General features: G+C 35.6%; 1 non-coding gene and 1 pseudogene across 1 annotated transcript; one reads left to right on the top strand and one right to left on the bottom strand.

Moving 5' to 3' along the window:
* The first annotated feature begins 1,002 nt into the window (after positions 1-1,002).
* TRNAI-AAU (transfer RNA isoleucine (anticodon AAU)) lies at positions 1,003-1,071 on the top strand. The gene has a single exon. It is a non-coding gene; the product is annotated as a tRNA-Ile (tRNA).
* Positions 1,072-11,609: 10,538 nt separating this feature from the next.
* On the bottom strand, positions 11,610-13,405 carry LOC116151921 (tigger transposable element-derived protein 1-like; annotated as a pseudogene).
* Positions 13,406-13,740: the final 335 nt, after the last annotated feature.

Genomic DNA, 13,740 nt, shown 5'->3' with positions numbered 1-13,740 from the left:
ACAAAATGCAGGGTTTCCTACCTTGCTGGATTGCAGCGTACTTGGGTGGGCTCAGAAGCCATGAGAGAAAAACAAAGTTAAATGCTTTAAAATTGACTCAACCCACTGGATTGCTGGCATTCAACACACAAAAATAATGATACTGAAAACTTACATTGCAAAAAAACGCACATACAACAAAACAAAACACAAAACAAACAAGACAAAAGTCATCGGAGGACTCAGTCTCTCAATCTGCAGGGCCAACAGGTTCACCGATGAGATTACTTGGCTTCTTCAGTAGCATTAAGAGAAATAGAGTGAAAATTATTTTCCAATGACAAATAGAGTTCTTTAGTCTGCACCAGACTCCTACTCTCAATCCTGTGTTCCATTAGGTGTCCAACATATAGAGATTCATTTAACCGATATTTAAATGTTTAAATATTTAGATTTAATGTGTATCTTTGATGTGCTCAGCATTATTTTAGGTTCTGAGAAAAATGCCATACAAAAAAGAGGAAGAAAACACTCTTGTTCTCATAGACCTTATATATAAATTGTACATTTTATAAATGAAGGTTAGGTAAGATGAGGCAAATCTTACCTACAAAGAGAGACAGGTCAATGATGTCACAAGAATTTCTGTATCAGAGCCTCAAGGTCAGTGATTTGGTTACTGGAAGAGTTAGGCTGGTTAACTTGAAGCTATAGGTGTATAGTGACTTCACTGCTCCACATAGGATGTAGGTTTAGTTTGAGTAGTTGTGGGAGGAAGTTATGGGTGGAGATAATCAGGGTCGAAGTGGGCTAAAGACCCCTAAGGGCCTCCCTGACTTTACCACTGATATATCCAGTCAGTCCTTTGGCTGCGTATATTTAATATTTTAGGTAAATTATTATGTTTAAGAGTTTCTTCTGTCAATTATCCTTTGGCTAATTATATCACGTGTTCCCCTTGCTTTCATAAAAAACAGAAACACTCTTTTCTATCAGAGTAAAAATGATATGACTTTGGTGGAGGGTGTAGCTCAGTGGTAGAGTGTGTGCTTAATATGCATGAGGTCCTGGGTTCAATCCCCAGTAGCTCCATTAAATAAATAAATGAATAAACCTTATTACCCCCCAAAAAAACAAAACAAAATTTTTAAAATATAATATGACTAAAAATCTTGAAGTCATCACTCATTCCTTCATCTATATACAACCATCAAGTTCCTTTATCTGCTGTTTGTTTTTTCGGCTCTCATCACATGTAATCACCTTAAGACTCAATGATTACAGCTAGGGCCTGATCCCCTCTCTCTGGCCCATTTTACTCCCTTTTTCACTTTGTCTAACCAATTGTTCTTAAATCCTAATCTTATCATGGAATGTCTCTGCTGAGAAAAAATTCTAGGGCTATTATCTAATGCTTTCAATTTAAAGTCTACTGTAAGTCACCAATCCACTAAACACTCACTGTCCCTTGCACTTGTGTAATCACAGCTTCAGCTAAACCTTCCTCATTCTTTCGCACCCACTACAGGGCTTTCCTCCCTCCCTCCGCCTCCCTCTCTTCTTTCTGCTTCTTTCATTTCTTTCTCTCTCCATCACTGTCTACCTTCTTCTTATCCTTTCCTTTCCTTTCCTTTCCTTCTTCCTCCTCTCCTCTCTCTTTCCTCTCCTTTTCTTTACCTTTTTCCTTCCCTTTTCCCTTCCCTTCCCATCCCTTCTCTTTCCTTTCCTTTGTTTCTCCTTTTCTTCCTTAATTCCTTCCTTCCTTCTTTTTTCTTTTGTCTTCCTCAAGGCTCATCTCAGGTGCCAAGTCACTTTAAATAGGCGTAGCATTAACCACACTGAGGTATATAGATGCTAAGACAATCAAGACTATCTGGTTTTCCCTTTGTTGCTTGGCCAAGATCTAAAAGATTGATAACACACTCAGGTGCTGAGAGTTTGGGAAACAGGCACTTACATAACGGGATGACAGTAGCGCCCTTTGGCACAACCTATGCAGAGAGCAATTTGGTCATAACAGCTGGACGGGAAGAAGCACATGGCCTGTGGAAGAGCAGAACCATTTTTAGAAATTATCTTACAAACATATACACGTGCATGTGCAATATAGTGGTTATTCATTGTAGGGCTTTTTTCTTTCAGTATAGCAAAGATTTAGACAGTAAGTATTTATCAAAAGAAACTATTTAAATTAATGAATTTTACACATGGAATGTTATCTGACTAGATAAATATGATATATGTATTTATTTAAAAAGTTAAATAAGATCTTTTAAACAAGATTAAATAAGATTTATTTATAGGTTAAAAAAAGGAACAAAAATATCTTTCTCTGTCAAAGATATATTCATTATAGAACTAAAAAAAGTGCCAAAAACTATATGTGTTGCAATGCAATTTGTGAAAAAACTGGAGAAACTAATAGTATATTTAAATTTACTTATATATCCATAGATCTACTCTGAAAGAGCAAATGAGAAGTTAGAAACACTGCCCTTAAAAAAGGAAATTGTGACATGGTAGGAGGAAACCTTTTCACAAAGTGCTCTTTTGAAATTATAAAATTTGAAAATGTATTTTTGAAAAAAGAAGTTCTTACTAAACATTGCATCTAAACTCCTTTCTCCTTGTCGATTACTGGAAATTAATGTGGTCTTCATCACTAAACACTGGATGTTGCTTCAGTATAATGGTGACCAAAGAGCAGTCCAGAAACTCCTAGGACTTGGTTTAAATTTCAGGAGTTAATGTTCTGGCATCTGGGAAGTTTTTCAACCTCTTCTGAATTAATTCTTCACGTGGCTCCACTCCGACAGGATGTGGCATGCAACGTGATGGCAGGCTTTCACGTTCTGTGGACCATTGCATATCCAGGAATCTACCGTTTGTCAGCGAAGATTTCTTAATATTGGTATTTTTATTTTTGAGAATTTCCGAATACTGAAGACACGTTAGTTCCTCTGAAAATTCCAAAAAGCCATTATGATTGTGAAGTGTTTTCCAAAAGAAAATAAAAGTAAACATGAAGAAAACAGTGGTGACATAGCATGTATTGTAGAATCCATTATAATTACAATTATAAAAGGCAACATATACATTTTTGTGAATTACAAATTTCACAGATAATTAAGCATTATTCTGGATATGAAAAAAAAATGTTTTTTGAATAGTTTTTATTTTTATAAATACCCTTACATTTAAAAAAAAAAGCTTTCTATTGGATTCTTTTGTGTATCTGATTATTTATATTTCATATATCTTAAACATAAAATTTTTTTCAAGAATTTTTAAAAAATTTTCCATTTAGACTAAAGGATTTAACCTAAATTTTCAATTCTTCTAGCAAACTTCCACAGCATATTTTATTTTGCTTGGCATTCTGTAAACACTGGGAATATTTACTGAATGGGAACCAAACCACAAAGTTCTACAGCCAACTTCAAAGCAAATGAACTCATAGAAGCTTCAATATAGCATGTTTTGCATGTGATTTATTGTGGATCACTTATGCTCTGGTTTATATGTCTCCCTGCAGTAAATCTGAATGCAAAAATATATGCATGTACCAAAACAGAAAACGACATTTTAATTTACTCGTGAAACATATTTAGAAGTTACATTTCTATTTATCCAAGTTCAAGTGAAAGTATATTGAGCAACGTTTTGATCTTAATAAAAGGAACATTTTGATAATATGCTGTCATGAATTATTTAAACTTTAAAGTAAAGTAAAACTTTCTGGTAATCTGATGATTTTTTTATCATAAATTGCTTTCCCCTTTGATTGCTTGCTAATGTTTAGAGTACTTTTAAAGATATATAGATATATATGAAGACATTTATTTTGTATTTCTTTTTTGTATTTTTTTATTGAAGTATAGGCAGTTTACAATGCTGTGTCAGTTTCTAGTGTGCAGCACACTGCTTCAGTCATACATGAACATACATACATTCGTTTTCATATCCTTTTTTACCATAAGTTACACCCAGATAGCGAACATCCTTCCCTGTGCTATACAGCATGAACTTGTTGTTTATCCATTCTATATGTATCAGTCAGTATCTGCAAATCTCTAACTCCCAGTTTATCCCCTCCCACCCCGCTCTTCCCCTGGTAACCACAAGTTAGTTCTCTATGTCTGGGAGTCTGTTTCTGCTTTGCAAATACGTTCGTTTGTCTTTTTTTTAGAGTCCACATTTAAGTGATATCATATCTTGTATTGCTTGTGACAAGTTTTCTTTTTAGCCATATTAAGAATTGCAGACTATCCTAGCTAAGGCTAATTCTTTCATCTCACTTCTAAATCCTAATCTTGTTGATACTTGAAGGGTGATTTCAGATTTTCTAAAAGTAGACACACTGAGAAGCATTGCTTTTAAAGACATACAAGTCATTCTTTCAAATATGTAAAAACACTGTATTTTAGAGGGGTCATGACATTTGAGAGTTTTTTGCGTGAGGTGGAGGACGAGCTGTGTCCATGCGCCATGACCAGTTTTCAGCTGAATCATGCTGTTATGAATTGGGATTATTCTCCTTTAGTGTTGGAATCATGCTTCATCAGCCTCTTCTTAAACTTGGGGAAAAAATGTTAAGCATTAGTAACTCCTAGAGGTTTAATTCTCATGAGTGTATTTAAATACAACTCATTACTTAAAATAGTTCTACTGAAGAGACTGTCTTAGCTTTAATGGAAGCCGCCTCAGCAGGATTCAGCCACCACCCTCTGATTTTTGGAATCAGCTTTGCTGTCATAGCCAGAGTTTCACTTCTCTTTGTGTCTCCTCTTCTCTCAGACTCAAAAGTGATTGTTTGCATCTGAGACTGGAGAGACCCAACCCCTGCCATGTTCTTTAACTTTATGGCCCTGCTTTATGACCTGCTTTATGGGCGTGGCCTCACTCTGGTCCTCAGAAGCCCAGTTACTAATACTGAATAATTGCTGCTCATCTTGTGACTTGACAGATACTAGGTACCACTGTACCCAGATATCTCTAGGATGGCATGATCTCCAGTGGAAATAGCCAACAGAGGATCTGGAAGAGCTTCAGCTCAGATACTATTGGCTGTTTGGTTAAGAGCATTAGGAATATAATAAGAGTTTTAAGAGAGCAGTGGCCCATCTCCAGAGTTCCTAATGCCTGAGATTTCACCAAAGTCAATAACTAATGCCATTCTGCTCCCATTAGTACACTGAAAATGAGCCATTCAAGAAATTTGCATCTAGAAAACACATGCATGCAAGTAAGAATGGCATGAGATCTTTGAGTTAGAAGTTGGAGTTGGTTATTAGAGTTTTAGACTTCCATCCGATTCATAGCTGACCCTCAAAACAGCTGAAGTTACTAAAATCTGTAGAGAGAATTGCCAGTTTGGCTGTTGATTATTGAAGCATCCTAGTTGGTCTCTTCACATTTCCAAGTGTCTTTTTTTTTTAATTATTATTGAAGTCTAGTCAGTTACAATGTGTTAATTTCTGGTGTACAGCATAATGTCCCAGTCATGCATATATATACATATATTCATTTTCATATTCTTTTACTTTAAAGGTTATTACAAGATATTGAATATACTTCCCTGTGCTATACAGGAAGAAATTTGTTTTGTATCTATTTTTATATATAGTGATTAACATTTGCAAATCTCAGACTCCCAAATTTATCCCTTCCCACCCCCTTTTCCTCTGGTAATCATAAGTGTCTGTATTTTAATTATAGGCACCCCTCTCTATGAGAAATAAATATTTTTCCCAGCTTAATTAGGATCTAACTGACATATAACATTGTATACATTTATGGTGTACAGCCTATTGACTTGATACAATTATATATTGCAAAATAATTACCACTATAACTTTAGTCAGTACCTCTATTGGGTCACATAATTACTATTTCATTTTTGTGATGAGAACATGCAAGATTTACTATCTTAGTAACTATCAAGTATATAACACACTACTGTTCACTATAAGTGCCATGCTACACATTAGATTTCTAGACTTCACTTGTGTTATAACTGGAAGTTCGTACCATTTAACTAACATCTCCCCATTTCACTGCCCCTCCACCCAGCCCTGGTAACCATGCTGCTCTTTGACTTTTTTAGATTCTGTATGTAATTGATATCATGCATTTGTCTTCATCTATTTCACTTAGCCTAATGCCTTTGAGGTCCATCCATGTCACAAATGTCAGGATTTCCTTCTTTCTCAAGGTTGAATAATATTCTATTGTGTTTGTTTATATCTATATATATTTAGATAGATAGATAGATAGATAGATTCTTCTGTTGATGAACATTTAGATTGTTTCCATATCTTGACTATCATAAATAATGCTGCAGTGAACAGGTATCTCCCTGAGATCTTGTTTTTATCTCCTTTGGATACATACCCAGATGTGGGACTGCTGGATCATATGGTAGTTCTATTTTTAATTGTTTGAGGAGCCTCTATACTTTTTTCCTTAGTGGCTGTATTAATTGTTATTCCCACAAACATTTCAAAAGGATTCCATTTTTCCCATATCCTCATCAACATTTATCACTTTCTGATGATGGTTATTCTAACAGGTATGAGGTGATATCTCACTGCATTGATTTTAATTTTCCTGATGATTAGCAATGTTGTACATCTTTTCAGGTACCTGTTGGCTATTTGGATTTCTTTTTTTCTGTCATTTTTCAGACTTCAGCCAATAGCTAGCCAATCACGAGAGACAATCTTACTTAGCTAATGTCAGTTATCTGCAGATATGATTAAGTCCAGCTAAGCCTAACCCAAACTGCAGATACACAAATTTGTTGTTAGCTAAATAAATAGTTTTTTAGAATTAAGTTTTGTGGTGATTCGTGACATAGATAATTAGTAAAAGTATTTTTATAAGTAAACTATTCACATCCTAATATTTTTAGCTCTACTACATTGTTTATTAATTTTACTTGTACTTTATTTCCTGTGGCATGACAGAAGTCTCTGAAATAATGCAGATTTGAATTTCTGAAGGCTGGCTGTGCAAGTTATTAGCTACGGACACTGGGATGTGTTAATTAAGATTCTACCTTTTCAGTATTCTTAACTATAAAGTAGGCATACTAATGCCACATAGAGTTTCCATGATGATTAATAAATGAAGTAAGACATGTAAAATACCTGAAATATGGCATCCACATCCACTCAGTAAATATTAGTCTCTTTTATCCTTTTAGTCTTCAATGAGTATTTTATGGTAGATTGCAAAAGGTGGCCACAGTAATTTTTTTTTTTAATCTCTGTATGCAGGCTCCTTTATAATATGACTTTGCTGATCCTTCCATCAAAAGGTCTGTTTCTTCACTCTCAAATTTGGTTAGACCTTTCGACTAATAGTACATGGTAGAAGCGCTGTTGTAGGATTTCAATGACAAGCTTCAAGAAACTTTGCAATTAGCATTCTCACACTGTTAAAAACTAGTCACCAGTCCAAGCTAGCCTAGAAAGAGAACTGGTAGTGGCCCTGCTGACAGCCTGAGGCAACTTCTAGACGTGTGAGTGAGGCCATTCTGGACCAACCAGCACCCAACTGGGCTGACCCGTAACCACAAGTGCATGAGTGATCCCCGTTGACACCACACAAAGCAGACATGCGATGTCTCAGCTGAGCCTTGCCCTAATTACAGACTTATAGAATCATCAACACATACATTTTTGTTTTACCACTGACTTTAAAAGTATTTTTCTATGTCCCAAAGGCTAAATGAAATTCATTTATAGGACACACTGTTATCGTATTACATTATAGAATCATACATTTAAAACATTAGACAGATGTCATATCCTTATTTTTAAAAAGAGAATGTCATACATTTTACTCTTTGAATTGAACTATTATAAAGATACAAAATGATAATGTATGAAAGAGTGCTTTATAGACCACAGGTATATTCAACTATCTATCAACATACTGTTTCAATCCCTCTTTTTTTAAATGCATTTCTCACGTAATTGTTCTATGCCTGTTTACATACTTGCTTGTGGGTATTACAATGTTCAGGAAGAAATTTTTTGCCGATAAGAAGCTTCAGAACTGGTAGCAGACACAGACAAGAGAAGAGTAAATAGAAGTATTGTGGGACAAATTCTCAAATTTAGTACTGTGCCTCTAAGCAGGGGCAGTGTCCAACCCAGTATTAAAGAAACAGTAGAAGAATTCCTCAAGGTGATAATAATAGTAAAAATCCTATAAAGTACGAAGCTTCTTAATGGGAGGAAAAGGTCACAGAACAGGGGAAGGCCCATTATGCATACACTACAATGGAACATATCTAATCTATAGGGTATTAACTAGCTGGAGTGATCACAACTGTGCAGGATTCAATGTCGGTAACTTAATACTATCTCTTTCTTCTCCTTCCCAAACCAGGGCCCATGAAGTGACAGTTATCAGATCATGCAGATTGAAATAAAAGTCTATTATTGATAGAAGCTGGATTGGAGACGTGATTTAAACACCTGACTAAACGTTTAAGCTTTCCACTATATTATAAAGTGTCTGCTCCAATCACGGGCAAGGCTAAGGCGACTGTACATCTCTGTCACAGGGACGGGGCTCTCCTCACTAAGGTTAATGCAAGACAAGAGAGCAAATGCAGATGTGTGTCCATAGATAGACTGGGTATGAAAAGAGGACAAGGAAAGGGGTTTGTAGAGGTTTGTTCGGTTTCTTCCTCCAAATATACCAATTAGTTAAGTCATTTTTTTTTTCCCGTAGAGAGAAGTGAATGACAATTTTTAGAGAGAAGCCAGAAATGTTAGTCAAGCTGAAAACCCTTCCATCTAGAAAGATGAAGCTCAAGAAATAAGATACCTTGATAAGAATATGTGGATATCTCAGTTAAAATTAGGCCAAATAATATGAATTCACAAAATAAAGAAGAGAAAGTTAGCAATAAAAATGAAATTTAGTTTAGCAGAAGTATTCACTTGAGGATAACTACCACAAGTGTAGGCTTCAGTGTTTCTCTGTATTTGGTACATTCGAGATCCCCTCTCTCTGGCTCTGGTCTGCCTCGTTTAGGTAAGGGAGATGCATTCCTCTGACTGTTCAGGCTTAAATAATTAGTACACTCCAAAACCTGGGTAGCAATGGTTCTAAGAAATCGTGAGCCCTGAGAGGTAAATACAAGTGTTACTACTACCTGAAGAGAGAATTGATGCCAAGTGGTTCAGAGAACACATCTACCAAAACATCCTTTATAAAAATCAATGAAAACATATTCAAAGTGGGACACTTATATTCAAGATTCAAAAATACACTTATTCTTTGTCTGAATCTACAGAAACAGTTACTAAAGTCTTTAATTTAGACTTATCTAACGCAGCTGCAGATATGTTATATTTACTTTTAATATTTTATGTCATAATGCAATGGTATTTGATCCTTTGATATTACAATTAATATTTCTAGAACATGTTCTTTAAAAACTTAAATTATTTTACCTTAAATATTTACATATATATAGACACTTATAAACAGATACAATCTCGTATATAATGTTTAAAAACAATTTGGTTTTGAAGATTTAAGAACCTCAGACTTAAGTGTATTTATATAGTTTGAATGTATGTTCTAACTTCTACAATCTATACATATTTAGATATGTACATGTGCATAGCATCGAAGTTATAGTTTGAAAGATAAAGTGACTATAAAAAATGAGTATTGGAGTGAAAAAGAATCCCCTAAAATTGACTTCACTGAAAACGTTACTTTCTGAAAGTTTCCCAGCTGCCTTGCTCTGAAGACATGTCATTAAAGATGTGTCACTGACAGTTTCACTGACAAGTGACTCACAATTATATACTTTAAAAAGGAGAAGCACACTCAGTGAGTGCATTCTAACTCCACCTCTCCTTCTTACATGAAACAGGAATGTACAAAACGCCTTATAACTAAGAGCTCTTTGGCATAAATGACTCATAACCAACACTGCTAAGTAAAATACCACTTACAAGTCCGGCAGTGTGAATCAGGAGATGAAACTTTCACACGTGAAATTTCCTCTGTAAATTCAGAATAGCATATTCAGGTAGAGAACAGGTCGTATTTCCCTAATGGATGTTGTAAAATTTTAATATCAGACAAATGCTGTGTGATTCATGTCAGAAATATTTTGTTTTAGTTCATTAAAAATATTTGTGGAGGGGCTTAAGATGTTTCTAGAAACACCTATACATTTACACTGAAGTGGATGTAACTTATGAACTGGATGTTTAAAAATCTTCTCAATAATTTAAGCACCCCAAAGGTCATTTTGATGAAGTAATTAAAGATCTAAATTAAATCTGGAGGAAAAAAATATGTAGAGTATATAGAAATAGAATTCTATGAGGAAAGAAGAATGTTTATTTAATGAAATTAAGTAGCACATAATTGTTTTAAGAAAATATAGCTATCCAAAGGGAAAAAATAAAAGTTTGCCTTACAAACATTTGATAGCAATAGAGAAATTCATCGTTCTAAGACACAACTTTTGGACACTATGTCAAAGTTTTACTTCATGTCTCAGCTCTATTTCATGACTTTCAAGTCTTAGGAAAAAACTCTGCTTTATATGCCAAGGTGAAAACAGATGTCATAAGCCACCGCTTCCCTCCACTTCCATCTCTGCCACTTTGATGGTTACAGCAGTAGCTCTTCCACTTAGGAGAACTCTGTCATATGTTCACCTGAAATCATTCACCTTTTTCCTCATGTAATTTTGCTCTTCACCCAACTCTTATCTTTGATTTTTCAGTCTTTTTCTTCCTCATGACTTATTTCAAACAATAAACATGCTTAAGACTCTTCCAACTGAACAATACAAATCTAATAAATAACCTTTTTTAGTAACCTCACCTCTATTTTTCATTACAGTCTCTCCCACCCCCATTTCTTTTCTTTATAATCAGATTTCTTGAAGGCATCCAGAATCAAACAGACTTACCAGCTGGATTCAGGCACTTTCTTTTAGATTAAAGGTCTCAACCACTTAGACTACAGAGTTTATTCCATGGCCTTGAGCAACAATTCCTCTGCTATCTGTGGACAGACTGGCTCTCAAAACAGAAAATGATGGAGCAGAGCAAAACATGTCACTCCTGATCACAACCTCCCCAACCCGAAACAATGCTCAAGTTTGTCCTCATAAGTCGTTGGGCTTATCTGCTAAAACTATGGCCAATTGAGGTTGTGGCTCTTAGGAAGGGATTTTGTGTCCATGTTGGAATCTCCCTCTCTCTCCGTCTCTCTCTCCACCCCCTCCACCTCCATCTTCATCTCCTTATTGCCTTTGCAGGATGGTTTATATTGTTTTATGATTCCAGGACTTTGCATATTTTATTCTGTTGTTTCAATATCCCTTTCTTCTTTTCTCCACTTAGCCACCTTCTACAAGCATGTCTCAAAGATATTTCTAGTTTGGTTCTAGACAATGAAGTGAATATTGCAATGAAGTGATTGACACAAACTTTTAGGTGTGCCAGTGCATGTTAAAGTAATGTTCACATAATACTATTGTTTACTAAGTGTGCAATAGCATTATGTCTTAAAAAAACAATGTACATACCTTAATTTTAAAATTCTTCATTTCTAAAAAAATGGTAACCATCATCCTATCCTTTAACAAGTCATAATCTTTTTGTGGGTGGAGGATCTTGCCTCAGTGTTGACGGCAGCTGACTGATAGGGTTGTGGCTGATGAAGGTTGGGGTAGATGTGGCAATTTCTTAAAATAAGACAATGATAAAGTTTACCACATTGATTGACTCTTCCTTTCATGAATGATTTCTCTGTGGTGTGCAATGCTGTTTGAAAGCATGTTACCCACAGTAGAACTTATTTTAAAATTGGAGTCAATTCTCTCAAATTCTGCTTCAGCTTTACCAGCCACATCTATGTAACATCCTAAATCTTTTGTTGTCATTTCAACAGTCTTCACAGCATCTTCACTAGGAATGGTTTCCATCTCAAGAAACCACTTTCTTTGCTCATTCATAAGGAGCAACTCTTTATCCTTTAAAGCTTTATCATAAAACTGCAGCAATTCCATCACATCTTCAAGTCCACTTCTAATTCTAATCATATTGCTATTTTCACCACATCTGGGGTTACTTCCTTCACTAAAGTCTTAAACCCCACAAATCCATCCATAAGGGTTGTAATCAACTTTTCCCAAACTTCCATTAATATTGACATTTTGACCTTTTCCCATGAATCACAAATGTTCTCAATGGCATCCAGAATGGTGAATTCTTTCCAGAAGGTTTTCAATTTACTTTGCCCAGATGCGACAGAGGAATCACTCTATCATAGCTTTAGTCTTACAAAACATATTTCCTAAATAATGAGACTTGAAAGTCAAAATTACTCCTTGATCTGTGTCCTGCAGAAAGAATATTGTTAACAGGCATGCTAACAACATTTATCTCCTTGCACATCTCCACCAGAGCTCTTGGGTAATGAGGTGCATTGTCAATGAGCAATAATATTTCAAAATTAATCTTTTTTCTGAGCAGTAGTTCTCAACTGTGGACTTAAAATACTTAGTAAACCATGTTGTAAAGAGATGTGCTGTCATCCAGGCTTTGTTGTTCCATTTACATAACACAGACAGAGTAGATTTAGCATAATTCTTAAGGGCCCTAGGTTTTGGGGGGTTGGTAAATTAGCATTGGCTTCAACAACATCACCCGCTGCATTAGGGCCTAACAAGAGAGTCAGCCTGTCCTTTGAGGCTCTGAAGTCAAGAATTTGCTTCTCCTTTTCAGCTGTGAGAGTGCTAGATGGCATCTTCTTCCAAGAGAAGGCTGTTGCATCTACATTGAAAGTCTGCTGTTGAGTGTAGCCACCTTCACTAATGATCTTAGCTAGATCTTCTACGTCAGCACTTGCTGCTTCACTTTGCACCTTGATGTTTTGAAGGCGACTTCTTTTCTTAAACCTCATGAACTAACTTCTGCTAGCTTCAGAATTTTCTTTTGCTGCTTCCTCACCTCTGTCAGCCTTCACAGAGTTGAGGAGAGTTAAGTCCTTGCCCTGGGTTAGACTTTGGTTTAAGGGAATGTTGTGGCTGGCTTAATGTTTCTTTGTTTGTTTGTTTGTTTGTTTGTTTGTTTTTTCCTTTTTTTTTTAATTAAGGTATAGTCGGTTTACAATATTGTGTCGGCTTGATCTTCTATCCAGACCACTGAAACTTTCTCCATATCATCAGTAAGACTGTTTTGCTTTCTTATCATTTATGTGTTCACTGGAGTAGCATTTTAATTTCCTTCAAGAACTTTTCTTTTGCATTCACAACTTGGCTAACTGTTTGGCACAAGAGACCTAGCTCTTGACTTGTCTTAGCTTTCAACATGCCTCCCTCACTAAGCTTGACCGTTTCTAACTTTTGATTTAAAGTGAGAGACATGTGACTCTTTTTCCACTTGAACACTCAGAGGATATTGTAGGGTTATTAATTGGCCTAATTGGCCTAATTTCAATATTGTTGTATCTCAGGGAGTAGGGAGGCTTGAGGACAGGGACAGAGACAGAGTACAACTGGTCGGTGAGCAGTTGAAACACACACACCATGTATTGATAAGTTCACCTGTCTCATATGTGTGTGACCATGGCTCCCTAAAACAATTACAATGGGAACATTGAAGATCAGTGATCACCATAACAAATAAAATAATAATTTTTTAAAAGCTAGAAATACTGTAAAATATATCCAAATGTGACACAGAGACACGAAGTGAGCAA

Source organism: Camelus dromedarius, chromosome 2 (genome assembly GCF_036321535.1).
Source record: "Camelus dromedarius isolate mCamDro1 chromosome 2, mCamDro1.pat, whole genome shotgun sequence".
Lineage (NCBI taxonomy): Eukaryota > Metazoa > Chordata > Mammalia > Artiodactyla > Camelidae > Camelus > Camelus dromedarius.
Note: the sequence above shows the minus strand (reverse complement) of the source record. Positions and strands in the feature narration are given on the sequence as shown.